General features: G+C 41.6%; 1 protein-coding gene and 1 long non-coding RNA gene across 7 annotated transcripts in view; one reads left to right on the top strand and one right to left on the bottom strand.

Annotated features, from left to right (window-relative positions):
- Positions 1-3,088, bottom strand: part of MYO3A (myosin IIIA) — a 272,505-nt gene extending 269,417 nt beyond the window's left edge. For 4 of the 5 annotated variants that reach the window (XM_065520424.1, XM_045399709.2, XM_065520426.1 and 1 more), the window contains exons 1-2: positions 3,047-3,088; positions 1,515-1,608 (exon numbers count right to left, since the gene is read on the bottom strand). The gene's annotated coding sequence lies outside the window, so the exon portion shown is untranslated. Of the gene's footprint in view, positions 1-1,514; positions 1,609-3,046 lie in introns of those variants that run through there. The other variant, XM_065520425.1, reaches the window with a different exon arrangement.
- Positions 3,089-3,141: 53 nt separating this feature from the next.
- Positions 3,142-13,434, top strand: part of LOC135965035 (uncharacterized) — a 50,314-nt gene continuing 40,021 nt past the window's right edge. For both annotated transcript variants that reach the window (XR_012417540.1, XR_010577876.2), the window contains exon 1: positions 3,142-3,490. This is a non-coding gene — a long non-coding RNA (uncharacterized lncRNA). The remainder of the gene's footprint in view (positions 3,491-13,434) is intronic.

Below are 13,434 nucleotides of genomic sequence, written 5' to 3'. Positions count from 1 at the left end.
AGTCAAATGTCTGCAGGGGTGAGGGAGGTGAAATACATGAGTGAAGCAGGTCTTGATGAAATAAAGGCAGAGGATGACAGCAATGTGGCAAAGTGGAGAATGTATACTCCATCCAAAGTGGGCAACTCCTCCTGGCTTCTGCTATGAACAGTTGCAAGAGTTGTTTTGCCTGGTCCTCCATTTTTTCAGGAGAAGCCAGGACTCCAGGAACTTACACAAAATTAACTAATTTGAAAATATTGGTAAGTAAATCAATTATTTTAAAGTACTGAGCTGACCCAAAGAAACACTTTTGAAGGCCAAATTCAGGCTTGAAACCATCAGCATACTACTTTTTATGTGAGGTTCTGCATTTTTTATCAAGAAATGACCTATAAATATAAACATATCCACAGTGTCTAATCACCCTCAGATATTAGGAAAAATGGATATTAACAGTGACTAGATTTCTTTTTTTTAACTGCGTACCATATTCCAGGTACCTACTGTGCTTAAAGTTTTACATGCAGTATGTCATTTAATTCTCAGGAGAAGCCCTTTAGAAAAGCATTACTGTAACCCATATTTTCAGAAAAGAAAACTAAAGATTAGAAAGCTTTTAAGGTCATAATGTTTAAGTTCATGGTAGAAATTAAGTGTCCAATGACAGATTATTTTAGTTCAAAAGAGTAATGCTTCCCAACTTGAGGTTCCTAACTCCCTATGTGTCACCAAAGTAGTAAGCGATCATCTGTGAATCAATTTGAAAGCTTATCAGAAATCTTCTATTTACCCTCTGATGAATAACTGAGTTTGTTTCCTATTACTAGGGGAAGGGAGTTTGTTTGTTAGGTACAATCATTCAAATTATCAATTCCCAGACAAAACTAATGAAAGGATCCTTGTCTGTAAAAAGAAAAAGAAAACGCAGTTGGAAATAACACTGCAGAAATTATTTACATAATAAACATTTTACAAACTTTATATGATTTATAAAAAAGAACTATACGTTCTAAAGGGTATTTCAGCCTCCAAATATTTATCAAAACCACTTGTAGCAAATAATGGACCTTCAAATGTTTTGGATTTGACAGAGAAAATTATTTTTCAAAGAATAAATGCAAAAATTTAGCATGTAAAGATGCAGTCGAAAAAGGACAAGATGATGCTACCAAATTATGTGACATGACCAAATTGTAATATATGTATATATACACACATATACTAAGTTGATATTAAAGATTACCAAATTCAATCTTTTAGTTTGCATTTTCGTCCCCAGATAATAATTTTAAAGGACTAAGACAAATGAATGTAATTTTTCAAACATGCTAGACATCCCATCAATATATTCACGAAGCCCATGTTATCTTTGAAAGCTTATGCATCTGTCAATTTTCCCATTTTGAAATAATTATCTTTTATAATGTAATAAAAATCAATATGTCAAGAATAACATGCACCCCCATTTATCTATCAAAACTTGGCACTTAGGTTCTGGCAAATCCAGAACACTTCTCAATTTTATCACCTACCGTTAACAAAGCTTGAAAATAAGGCATAACAATGCTCAGACGCCAAGACCTCGAATACTGTGTCCAGGCTGCACTGGGGCCCTGGGCCTGTAACCTAAAACAAAAGGATCATGGCTTTATGGGAGTAAACATTCAGGATCTGGGGGAAATAACCAGAAGTTGAACTTAGAAACTTCTAGGTAGAAGGGCAAGACAAATAGTTTATTCCTCAGTAACTAACTTTTCGCACTTCTACACAATGAACAAGGAATTCAGAGCCCCTCATTTCATGTGCTGGTATTAAACAACTCTCCGGCTACCAGATCCGTGTGAATTATAAAAATGCTTAAGAGGCATTAAGTGCACCTGTACAATTAGTTAATTCACCAAGAAAACCAGAAACAACCAGAAAATCCATGAAGATTCTTTGAGTTTTCAAAAACGCTTAGTGTATAGGGTTCAGTGGCATTACAACAGTTATTTCAAGGCTTATGGCCAATTTCCATTCTAACGATAATAATGAAAAATTTTTTCTGGAAGGGGGATAGGAGCAAGGTGCGAATTAGCAACTACTTGGAGAACAGAACAGAGCTGTTGGTGAGCAGAGTTGAAAGGACATCCTTCTTCTGGTAGGTTTCTCTATTTCTCAATAATGATCATACTTTTCTTGTCTGCTCTTTCTCCTTAAAAGGAAAACTCCTTTACAGACGCATTTGGGGTTGCAGGGACCCCAGCTCCACCCACCTGCTTGTTCCGAGAAATCACCCAGAACGCAGTTCCCTCAGGGACGGGCCACCCAGCGCCACCTGTGGGCGGCGCTGCCAAGCCCGCGAGCGCCACAGGTCTCCGAGGCGACCCCGCCAGACCCGGCGCCTCCTCCCTCCAGTCCCCCTGAAGTCCCCCTCAGTTCTCGCCCCTCGTTACTCTTCGAGGTTCTCCCCTTACGTTTCTTTCCCAAGTTCACAACTCAAGATCTTCCTTCACCCCTCACGCCACCCTTCCCGTTCCCTCCTCCTGTTTCCCCATCACGTTCACCCCTCCCGTTCCCTCCTCAAGTTCATTCCTCACGTTCCCTCCTCGAGATCCCCCCTCACTATCCCCTTGCGTTCCCTCCTCGGGTTCACCCACGAGATCTTCCCTCAAGTCCACCCCTCACGTTCACCCTTCGCGTTCCCTCCTCCTGGCTCCCCCTCGAGTTCACCCCCCGCCCCCGTTTCCCCCTCAAATTCATCCCTCTGCTTCTCCCCTCGAGCTCTCCCATCCAGTTCAAGCCTCACGTTCCCCTTCTCTGTTTCCCGCTCCACTTTTCCCCTCGAGTCCCTTCTCTCACCCCAGACCCCGACATACACACAGGTCCTCCGGGTCTGACCTGGGTGAGCGGGCGGTGGCGGCGGCCTCGCGCTCAGGGAGCCCCGGGCCGGCCCCTCAAGCCCCGGGGTCCAAGGAAGCGGGGCCGCCTCCAGCGCCGCGCTAACCCAGCAACCCGCCGCCGCCCCACGCCAGTCCCCGGCGCTCCGACCCGTATCTGGGCGGAAAGCCGCGCGCCTCCTTACTTCTTTCTCCGGGCGCTGGCTACGGGCGCTCCCTCTAGGGCCGGGCAGGGGCAGCCGAGCCGGGGAGTAACTGGGCCGCCTGCAGGGGGCGGGCCGAAGGTCGGCGGGAGGATCTGACCCGGGCCTGCCGGACCGAGGGCGCCCTTTATCCCGGCTCGCGGGGAATACTTTTCCTCTCGCGGCGCTCTCCACCGCCCGCAGGTGGGGCGGCGCCATCCGCGCCATCCAGATCCTCAGAGGGCCCTTGGCTGGCTGCCAAGGGGCTTCCCGGGACTCCGGCCGCGCCTTCTTGGCCCAGAGCCCGGCGAGAAGGGAGTGGGGACCCCGGATCCAGGAGCCCTCACGGACTGGCCCAGTGCCTGGAGCAAATTCTGCTCCCGGCCCCTTGTGGTATCTTCCTCCCAGGAACTTCCCCACACTGCGAGGGGCCCGGACCCGGAGAAGGTAATGGGTTTCAGGTCCAAGAGGGATGGTGGCTAATGAGATCGCTCCCAGGGTCCAGTTCCGTTTTGCAGACTGATAAGGAGGTTAGGGCTGGGGCTGAAGTCAAAGGCAGGAACTTCTGCCCTCAGGAGGCAGCCCGTTAGTCACCAACACTCTACCTGGTCCTTTGCAATCCTTTCCAGACCATCTGTGATCTCCTGTCACACAGGGCTCACTTGGGGGGACCCTGATGGCCAGATTCTCTTGAACAGTCTCTAGGGACATTTTGAGTATTGCTATACCTTCATCCATTCAACAGGTGAGAACTACAACCAAAACATCCTTTGATTCTGTTAATTATCTCAATGGGTCTATCTTTCATGTTATCTAAATGAGAATTACAGAAGAGACCAAAGAGAGATCATCTAATCCTAATCAATGTGTATCTTAGGAAAAAAATGTGATTTAAAAAATCTATTTCAAAAGGTCATTCAGTATATTCAAGACCCTTCCTCTTAAAGTAGCTTTAAAATTTAGAAATTGGGCCGGGCGCGGTGGCTCACGCCTGTAATCCCAGCACTTTGGGAGGCGGAGGCGGGCGGATCACGAGGTCAAGAGATCGAGACCATCCTGGCTAACAGTAAAACCCCGTCTGTACTAAAAAATACAAAAAATTCGCTGGGCATGGTGGCAGGCCCCTGTAGTCCCAGCTACTTGGGAGGCTGAGGCAGGAGAATGGGGTGAACCCGGGAGGTGGAGCTTGCAGTGAGCCGAGATTACACCACTGCACTCCAGTCTGGGAGACAGAGCGAGACTCCGTCTCAAAAAGGAAATTTAGAAATTGAACAGTGGATTTTTAATAGGGATGATATTGAATCAATAGCCTAACATATATGAACAGCTTCAAATTTTCAAGAAGTTATTTCATCAGAAAACGGATCACAGCACATATATTATTCAACATAATTATGGCCATTTGGACATACCTGGGAGATTTTAAGAATTAAACAAAGCAACTGAGTGCTCACATACAAAATAAAGTCACCATCACAACAGAGATAAACAATACCCAATTAAAATACAATAGAAAAATAGATCCCTTTCACAACAGAAACGTGAAAGAACACGAAATAACTAAGAATGATAAAAAATGAGAAATATAGGAGAAAAGTGGGAAAATTTTAAAAATGCAGGATTCCTGAGAGACTGCTTATAACTGGAAAGACACAGGAATCCTAAGTGAGAAGACAAGATGTTAAACACATAATTACTACCTCCCAAATTAAGAGACAAATATATTCTAGAATTCATATGAAAACTACAGAAGCTAGAAGAGCTAAGTCCAGTGGCTCTCAGAGTGTGGTCTAGGGGAAATTTGTTGGGGGTCGAGGGCGGTCTCTGAAACCATTTCAGGAGGTTCACAGGATCAAAATTGCTTTAATAATAGCAATAAGACTTTTTTCCACTCCTTTTTATCTACCACTTTTAAAATGAATTTATGATGAAGTTTTCCAGTGGCTCTATAATATGTGATATCACACAGATTGAATGCAGAAACTGATAACGTCTTCTATTATGCCAGACATTAAAGAAATGTGCAAGAATATAAAATAATGCCACTCTTACCATTAAACTTTTTTGGTTTTGGAAAATACAGGTATTTTTCATTTAAAAATATGCTATTCATGTTAACATGTAATGAGCTTACTAGTGAAATATATTTTTAAAATTTCTCAGTTTTAATTGCTATAACATAAAAGTTCTTTGGAGTCCTCAAAACTTTTTGAGAGTGTAAATAAAGGAGGGTTTTAAGACCAAAACATTGAAAACCTTTTTTTTTTTTTTCTTTGAGATGGAGTCTCACTGTGTTGCCAGTCTGGAGTGCAGTAGCATTGGCCCAGGTTCAATTAATTCTCCTGCCTCAGCCTCCCGAGTAGCTGGGACTACAGGCGCCCAACACCATGCCCTGCTAATTTTTGTATTTTTAGTAGAGACAGGGTTTTACCATGTTGGGCAAGATGGTCTCGATCTCCTGATCTTGGGATCCACCCACCTTGGCCTCCCAAAGTGCTGGGATTACTGGCGTGAGCCACTGCCTCCCGCCCCAAGAACCTTTTGATACATAAGACAATGGAAAAAGAAACATGTGATTATGCTATAATAATGAAAAGAATGACATTAACACGGAATAGAATAGTGTGTCCAATCCAACCAACCTAAGACCATCAAGGACAAAACCTACAGTCCCACAAAGTCAAGTTCACTGACCCAATGTTACAGTGGAGATAACTACACACTAGAGGAACCATGAAGTGGAGTTTTGATAGGCTCAAAGCAAAGCAGAGCTGGGAGTAAGGGATCAACATGAGGTTTGGGCTGTGACCAAGGGTTCTGTTTCCTTGGATAAATGTGGAATGCTGTCTTAGGAAACTCCTTATCTGAAGCTCTGTACTTGAGTTGTAAATCGGGGCCATGTCTCTGTTGTCAAAGTGAGTTAGATCCTACAAGCAATTTTGGGAGATTTCATTCTTAGTGACATAATTTCAAAAATCAAATTTTCTGGTAGTCTATGAGCATAGGAAGCAAGATTTTCCAATGAGTTAGAAAGAAGTAGTCACTCAAAAAAGGGGACTGTTGTTGACATTTCACAGCATAGCCTGCCCTCAGAAGAAGCATGGTGTCCTGTTCATCTTACACCTGGCAATATCAACTTTTTTTCCCTTATGCTGCTCAGGCTGATCTCAAACTCCTGGGTGCAAGAGATCCTCCCATCTCAATCTCCTGAGTAGCTGGGACTACAGGTGCATGCCACAGTCCAGCCTCATTCCAGTTTTAACCCAGCCATCTAGTTCTTGGCAAAAAGGCTCAGAGAAAGCGGAACTGGGCCGAGCAAGGTGGCTCATGCCTGTAATCCCAGCTACTCAGGAGGCTGGGGAGGTGGAGCAATCTCAGTGAGCGGAGATCGCGCTTCTGCACTGGATGACAAAGCGAGACTCCATTTCAAAAAAAAAAAAAAAAAAAAGAGAGAGAGAGACAGAGAGAGAGAGAGAGAGAGAGAAGTGAATGCACTTGCCAGGAGCAAACCTCCACCTTGTAGGCTAATGGCATCTCATCAGTGAGCCCAGCACAAGTGACCCAGTAATCTGGAAGAAAGATTGCTCATTCCTGCTTTCTGAGCTTCAGAAACCCTACCTTGTGATATTTGTGCATGAATTGCAGCCCAATCAAATTAGTTCTCAAATTTAGCCTTATCTGTCTATTCTGCTGATATTGCCTTAATTTAGCCCTTCACCATCCTAGAGTATTCCAGATGTTTCCTGATTTTTCTACTGCTTTGCCCTCTCCACTTTATAATAAGTCAAATCATTGCATGTATTACTCACACCCCTTGTAGGAAGACTCCATGCATTTATAATTACGCCTGGGTGGTGACCCTCTCAGGCAAGAAAACAAAGTAAATCGCCTGTAGGTCTAAAAGTTCTCTCTTTTAAAAGTGCAAACTTTCTTTTAGTGCATTATTTAATTGTGTATGCACAATGTCCCTCTTTAATGGAAATACCTGTAAGGTGGGTGTCTCTATTTACTAATAAGGAAGCTGAAGTGAGGAATCAATGATTTCTCAAAGGCCACTATCTTAGTAATCACCTCTTTATCACAATAAATTCCAAAAGTTACCACCTCTGTAAATGCTCAAATTAGAGTTTGATTCTCACAGAGCTATCAAGGATGAAAACATGATGCTTCAAATGTTCTAAACACGCTGGAACTCGCTTCCCAGTGATGGGCCAAGAATGGGCTTCAGCCTTCCTGTGTCCTAGGGACTTTCTTAGGACCTTTCTTTCTTCTCTGTATCCACACTGAATTCCCACTCCCTTTTATGCTTACTGAACCACTATCATCTTAGTTGTGATATACTTGACTGTTCTTTTCATAGGAAAATGCATTTGCCAGAGTTAGCATGATGGATGTAGTAGACCACTTTTAAGGAATCCATCCCTCCATTTCTTATTCATTACTCAATTAATATTTACTGGGTGCTTCTAGGTGCTGCAACTGTTCTAGGCATTGAATTTGAATCCCGTCTTTGACATATATAACTATAAAATGTTTGGAAAATTGCTTTCTGTATGTGCTGATACTCTAAGATGGGAGATTACCAGTATAAGTGATATTCAGTTAAAACCTACACATTCTTTCACTACTAAACTTATCTAAATCATCTGACCGTCTACATTATTAACTTTTTAGAACACATGGTTCTGATGTTTTCTTGATTATTATTTTGGGCACTTTTGGCTGGTTGTGCCTTCATTGTCAGTTTTGCAGCTATGAGGACCTCAAAATATCCACATATCCATACTACTCATTCGAGTACATCAAAATGATCATCTTATATCTATTCAGGCAGGAGTTCAAGATTTGACTCACATAGTTGTTAGTAAAATATTCCACATTTTAAGATCTTATCGGTGGCCTCTGCTTGATGTTTCTCTATTAATTTTGAACTTTCGTCATTGTTTTGCCATTATGTTACTGTGTGGGAGGGAGGAAGTGTATAATTTCACATATAATTTAACTGAAATGTGCACTTTTGTAAAGTGCATGCCAACTGTTTCATACAGCACCTACTTCATAGACTATTTTCCTACTGATCTGTACATTTCAGGCAGTGCTAAAATGAATAGAATGGAAGAATAGGTCTCATTTGCTGTATAGTTAATTTTTTGTTGTTGTTGTTATTTATTTCTTACCTGGACCTAAATTCGTTTATTATCAGATATTTCCATTGAATCTCATGACTGACACAATAACATTTCAAATAATTGTTATTAGAATGTAAATATTTGGTTTGGATTCTTCACTGGAAATAAAGCTGCAGATTCAAAGTAGTTTCATTCTGAAAGGTGTGTTTTCCAAGAAAACTTAATGAAGACCATAAATAAGACGAGTTTATAATCCACACATTTTGGGGATAGAGAGAAGGGACAAGTATTGAGAAAACAAAGTAGGGTGTAAAACCTCTTTAAGGCCAGGAGTCGTGTCTCAAGCCGATAATCCCAGCAATTTGGGAGGCTGAGACAGGCAAATTACTTGAGCTCAGAAGTTCGAGACCAGCCTGGGCAACATGGCAAAACCCCATCTCTAGCAAAAAATACAAAAATTTATCCAGGCACGGTGGTGCATGCCTGTAGTCCCAGCTACTCAGGAGGCTGAGGTGGGAGGATGGCTTGAGCCTGGGAGATGAAGGTTGCAGTGAGCCAAGATCACGCAACTGCACTCCAGTCTTGGTGACAGAGTGAGACTCCTATCTGAATTAAAAAAAAAAAAAAAAAAAACCTCTTTAAAAAGTAAAGTGGAAGTGTGCCGTGGCTCAGGCCAGCAGGCTGTAGGGCCACCTTTGGAAGGCCAGAGCAGGAAGGTCCCTTGAGGCCAGGAGTTTGAGACCAGCCTGGGCAACATAGCAAGACCTCATCTCTACAATAAAAAAACTTTAAAAATAAAGATAAAAAGAAGTAAAGGAAGGTATTTGACATATTTTCTTCAAAATATTTACAGCTAGCATGGTTTTTTAAAAATTTGATATTACTGTAAGTTTTTCTTATTTTCATTTGTTTTTAAGCCCTCTGTATCACAGCAGTACTAGTAGTCTATGTTTATACTCCTGCATTTTCCTTTGTGGAGTATATTGGATTGGAGGCTAGGGGAATCATGGGAATGAAAGGTTATTTGAACATCATTTACTCCAACTCCCTGTTTTATGGAGTAGGACGTTTGGGGTTAATTCACCTGCCTGATGTCATATGTCAAGGTAGTGGCACAGCTAAGATCTCAAAGAGAGCCCTGGTTTTTCTTTGTGCACATGCTCTTGCCCAGACATTCCACTCATATTCTGATCAATATCAGGGTAGTTGGGCTTGGGCTACTGGAAACTCAGTTGGGAAGGTACCTGTGATGGTCCTACAAAGAGATACAATTCACTACAGTCTCTATTGTTAAGCTTATACTCATGGACCACAACTCAGTTTCTGCAGGGAACAAAGACATCCTTATACCAATGGTGTAGAATCCTGCTTGGAAAGGATCAGCACCTAGAAAAAAAATTAAGAAAATAAGTTATTTCTTATTTCGTTCATTCAAAAATATGGCTCAAGAGCTTCTTGTATGCCAGGTATTCTAAGTGTAGGGAATATGACAACCCAAGAAATTGTCAAAAATCTCTGCCTTTAGGCAAATTGTGTTCTAGTCATGCAGACAAAATAAATCAGCAAATAAGTAAAATATACTGCATTTTATTTTAATTTAATTAATTTATTTATTTTTTGTGACAGAGTCTTGCTCTATCACCCAGGTTGGAGTGCAGTGGCACAGTCTCGGCTCACTACAACCTCCACCTCCTGGGTTTAAGCGATTCTCCTGCCTCAGCCTCCCGAGTAGCTGGGACTACAGGTGCACGCCACCACTCTCAGCTAATTTTTTTTTTTTTTTGTATTTTTAGTAGAGACGGGGTTTCACCATGTTGGCCAGGCTGGTCTCTAACTCCTGACCTCAAGTGATCCTCCTGCCTTGGCCTTTCAAAGTGCTGGGATTACAGGCATGAGCCATCGCACCCGGCAAATATAGTGTATTTTAGATGTTGATAAATGTGAAAATAAATAGAACGGGGAAAGGGGATAAATAGTGGGTGAAAGGGTGGAGACTGCAATTTTCAGCAGGATGGGAGGGCAGGGTCCACCGGGAAGGTGACAGTTAGGCCCTAGAGGAATGAGAGTGTGGGGTGGGGCTGGGGAACAGAGCCTGTGGAGCACAGAGGCTCCTTTGAAACCACGGAGGGAGGGGCAGAGTGTCATGGAGGAGGAATGTCTCCTCTGAAGCACCCTGATCTCCAGGGATTCCCTCCTTACTCCCTCTTTGCTCCAGCCAGTGGAAGTATGGCTGGTGTGAAAGTTTACCTTCTGAGCAGAGCTGTCTCAAGAATTTAGGAATTTAAAGTGTTGCAAGCGCTTGTAATAAGTAGAAGAGGAGTAGAAGGAAGGAATTAAGAGCTGGAAGCTCCCTCATGGGGATTCTGAGCTTGTATAACACAATTAACATTGTTCCCCTTGATGGCTCCCTCTCCACCTCATCCCTTTGTGACACCCTCAGCCTGTTGATGACATTTGCTCTGAAGACTACCTCTGTTCCTAAACTGTGATTCCTAGTGTTTATTTCTTGAGTTCCACAAATCAAAGTCTCTCTTTGATGTTCATTTTAACCAATTTTCATTCATATACACATAGACAAGATGTTGGTGGAGAAGAGAAGCCAGTTTTATTTCCTCTGGTGGCTGACTAGAATGACTCCCTCCCAGTCTGAAGGGTTCCAGAAGTCATTTGGGAATTCGCTCTGTAGCAGAGCCCTTTTTCCTGTAGTTGCTTGAGAAGGAAGAGAGAACATCACTCAACCCCTGGTTTCTGCTCTGATACAAGAGTAACCTTGAGGATATTCTTAATTTATCAGCATCATGCAGAATGTCACCATTCAGTGATTGAATTGCGAATTTAATTAAGTAGTGATTTGGGTGTTCCTAGGTAGATATAGTCACAGTATGGTAGAGTTGGTAAAAGGATGGAGGTAAAAACTATTTTGGAGGGAAGTGACCTGAAAATACAGAGCAAAATTCTTGTTTTCCATTAGTTAACAGCTATTTTATAAACCTTATACATGACTTTTGTATGTACAGAACCATCCATTAACTTTGAATGATCAGACGCTAGGGTGTGAGGAATTTTCAGGCCAAAATGCACTGGGTTATTGTCTCCTATTGACAGTGTGATATTACAGATAACCTCTAGGAGATCCTGAACATATTCAGGCAAAACCAGGCAAACAAACATTCAGGATGTTACCAGTGTGGAAAACCCCTAGGAGGTAAGTATGGCAGGGAATCAGTTTGAAAAAGTGGGTAAATCGAATGAAACTACTTTGGTTATAAAAGTGCTGCAAATGTGTGAGAGTACTTCAGAACTACTCTCTACACTACAAAAGCCAACGAGTGTAGTTACGCAGTTCCTTTTGTGTCGTTACACTTCAATAGAGTTTATTTAGTTTTGTTTCTTTTTCATCTATGAAATGTGTATTAGTCAGGATTCCCCAGAGAAACCGAACCAATAGAATATATGTAGATATATAAAAAGGGATTTGTTATAAGGAATTAGATCATGCAATTTTGGAGGCTGAGAAGTCTCCCCATCTGCTGTGGAGAACTGGTGGTATAGTTTCAGTCTAAGCCCAAAGACCTGAGAACCAGGAGAGCCCGTGGTATAAGTCCTGACTTCTGAGACCCAAGAACCAGGAGCTGTGATGTCCGATGTCCCGGGGCAAGAGAACATGCGTGTCCCAGATCAACACAAGAGAGATAATTCACCTTTCCTCTGTCTCTTTGTTCTTTGCAGACCTTCAATAGACTGGATAGTGCCCACCCACATTGGTGAGGGCAGTCTCTTTATTCAGTCTACTGATTCCAATGTTCATTTCTTCCAGAGACATTCTCACAAACACACCCAGGAATAATGTTTTACCAGCTACCTGGGTATCCGTTTAGCCCAGTCAAATTGGCACATGAAACTAACCATCACAAAACTCAACTCTTATTTTAAGATAGCGTTTTAAAAAAATTTACTACACACATTTAATTAAATTTATTCTCATTTTACCTCTCAGTTGTACTACTTACTAGCTATGTTACAATGAGTACAACATTTAGTGTTTCTGCACCTTGATTTAGTTCTCTAGAAAATGGCGAGTACTAATACTGTCTACATCACAGAATTATTTTGAGGAGTAAATAAAATTAACATTATAAGGGCTCAGGACATTACATGGCATATAATACATAATTATTATATATTAGCTATAATTATTACTGTTGTGTCATCATTATTATAATTACCATCATTTTCTCACAGAAGAATTTCAGGGCTGTTATTACAAAACTCTTTCCCTTGTGTTTCCAATATACCAACTATTTCAATCAAGAAAATTAATAGCCTATGGAAAGAGAGTGGCCTTTGTCATCACTACAATTCATTCTATTAAATGTATTAAAAGTAATGGCAAAAACCACAATTACTTTTGCACCAGCATAAAATCACTAGGTGCATGAATTTTGCATAATTCTTTTAATTTCTTGGAACCTTGATGTTTCTCATTTGTTCAACAAGGTAGATATTATTAATCCCTTCAACGAGATGTGAAGAACAAAGTTCAGAAAGGTTAAGGACGGTAAACAATATTACATTTAAGGGCTTGGCACTTCATTGACTCTATAAATAGTAGTTACTACTCTGAGCTATTATTCCCTTTCATGAAAATCCTCGTACTAAAACTATGTGCTTCTTCCGACAGAGACAGCCAAAATTAAGACTGATGGAGAAATTTCCCCCAGCAATATCACTTAAAAATATATATTTTTAACTTTAATTACCTGGTATTAAGTTTTCTGGGGGAATACAAATAAAATTGCAAGTATGGCTTCTGAGAACCTACTGTTTTTTGCTAACCATATTCTTTCCTTGAATGAAGATTCTGAATTATATAAATGAATCCTTGTCTTCCTGACGTAGATGATTAAATGTAGCAAAATAGCTACACACAGCAACTGCCTGGCTCCTTTTCAACAGGAACACACCAAGGGGTCTGGTTCTGTCACTGGGGAGTGCCACAGACTCAAGTTCTACCAGACCAGGACAGAGCGTTGTCACTGAGGAACTTGGGTTGAGCCAGCTCTATCACATTTCCTATGACTGATCTCATCAACACTGAAAGGCAGGCTGGTACCCCTGAAGAACAGCCCCAGATTTCAAACCTGATCCATCGCTTCCAATGAGGAATCATAGGAGCAACTAAAGGTGGATCATATAATTACTGAAAAAAATCTATTTGACAAAATAATTGCATTTTCCCTTGTCAATTCATTACTGCTAAAA

This window comes from Macaca fascicularis, chromosome 9 (genome assembly GCF_037993035.2).
Source record: "Macaca fascicularis isolate 582-1 chromosome 9, T2T-MFA8v1.1".
NCBI classification, from domain to species: domain Eukaryota; kingdom Metazoa; phylum Chordata; class Mammalia; order Primates; family Cercopithecidae; genus Macaca; species Macaca fascicularis.
The sequence above is the reverse complement of the archived record's forward strand: the minus strand, read 5'-3'. Positions and strand labels throughout refer to the sequence as shown.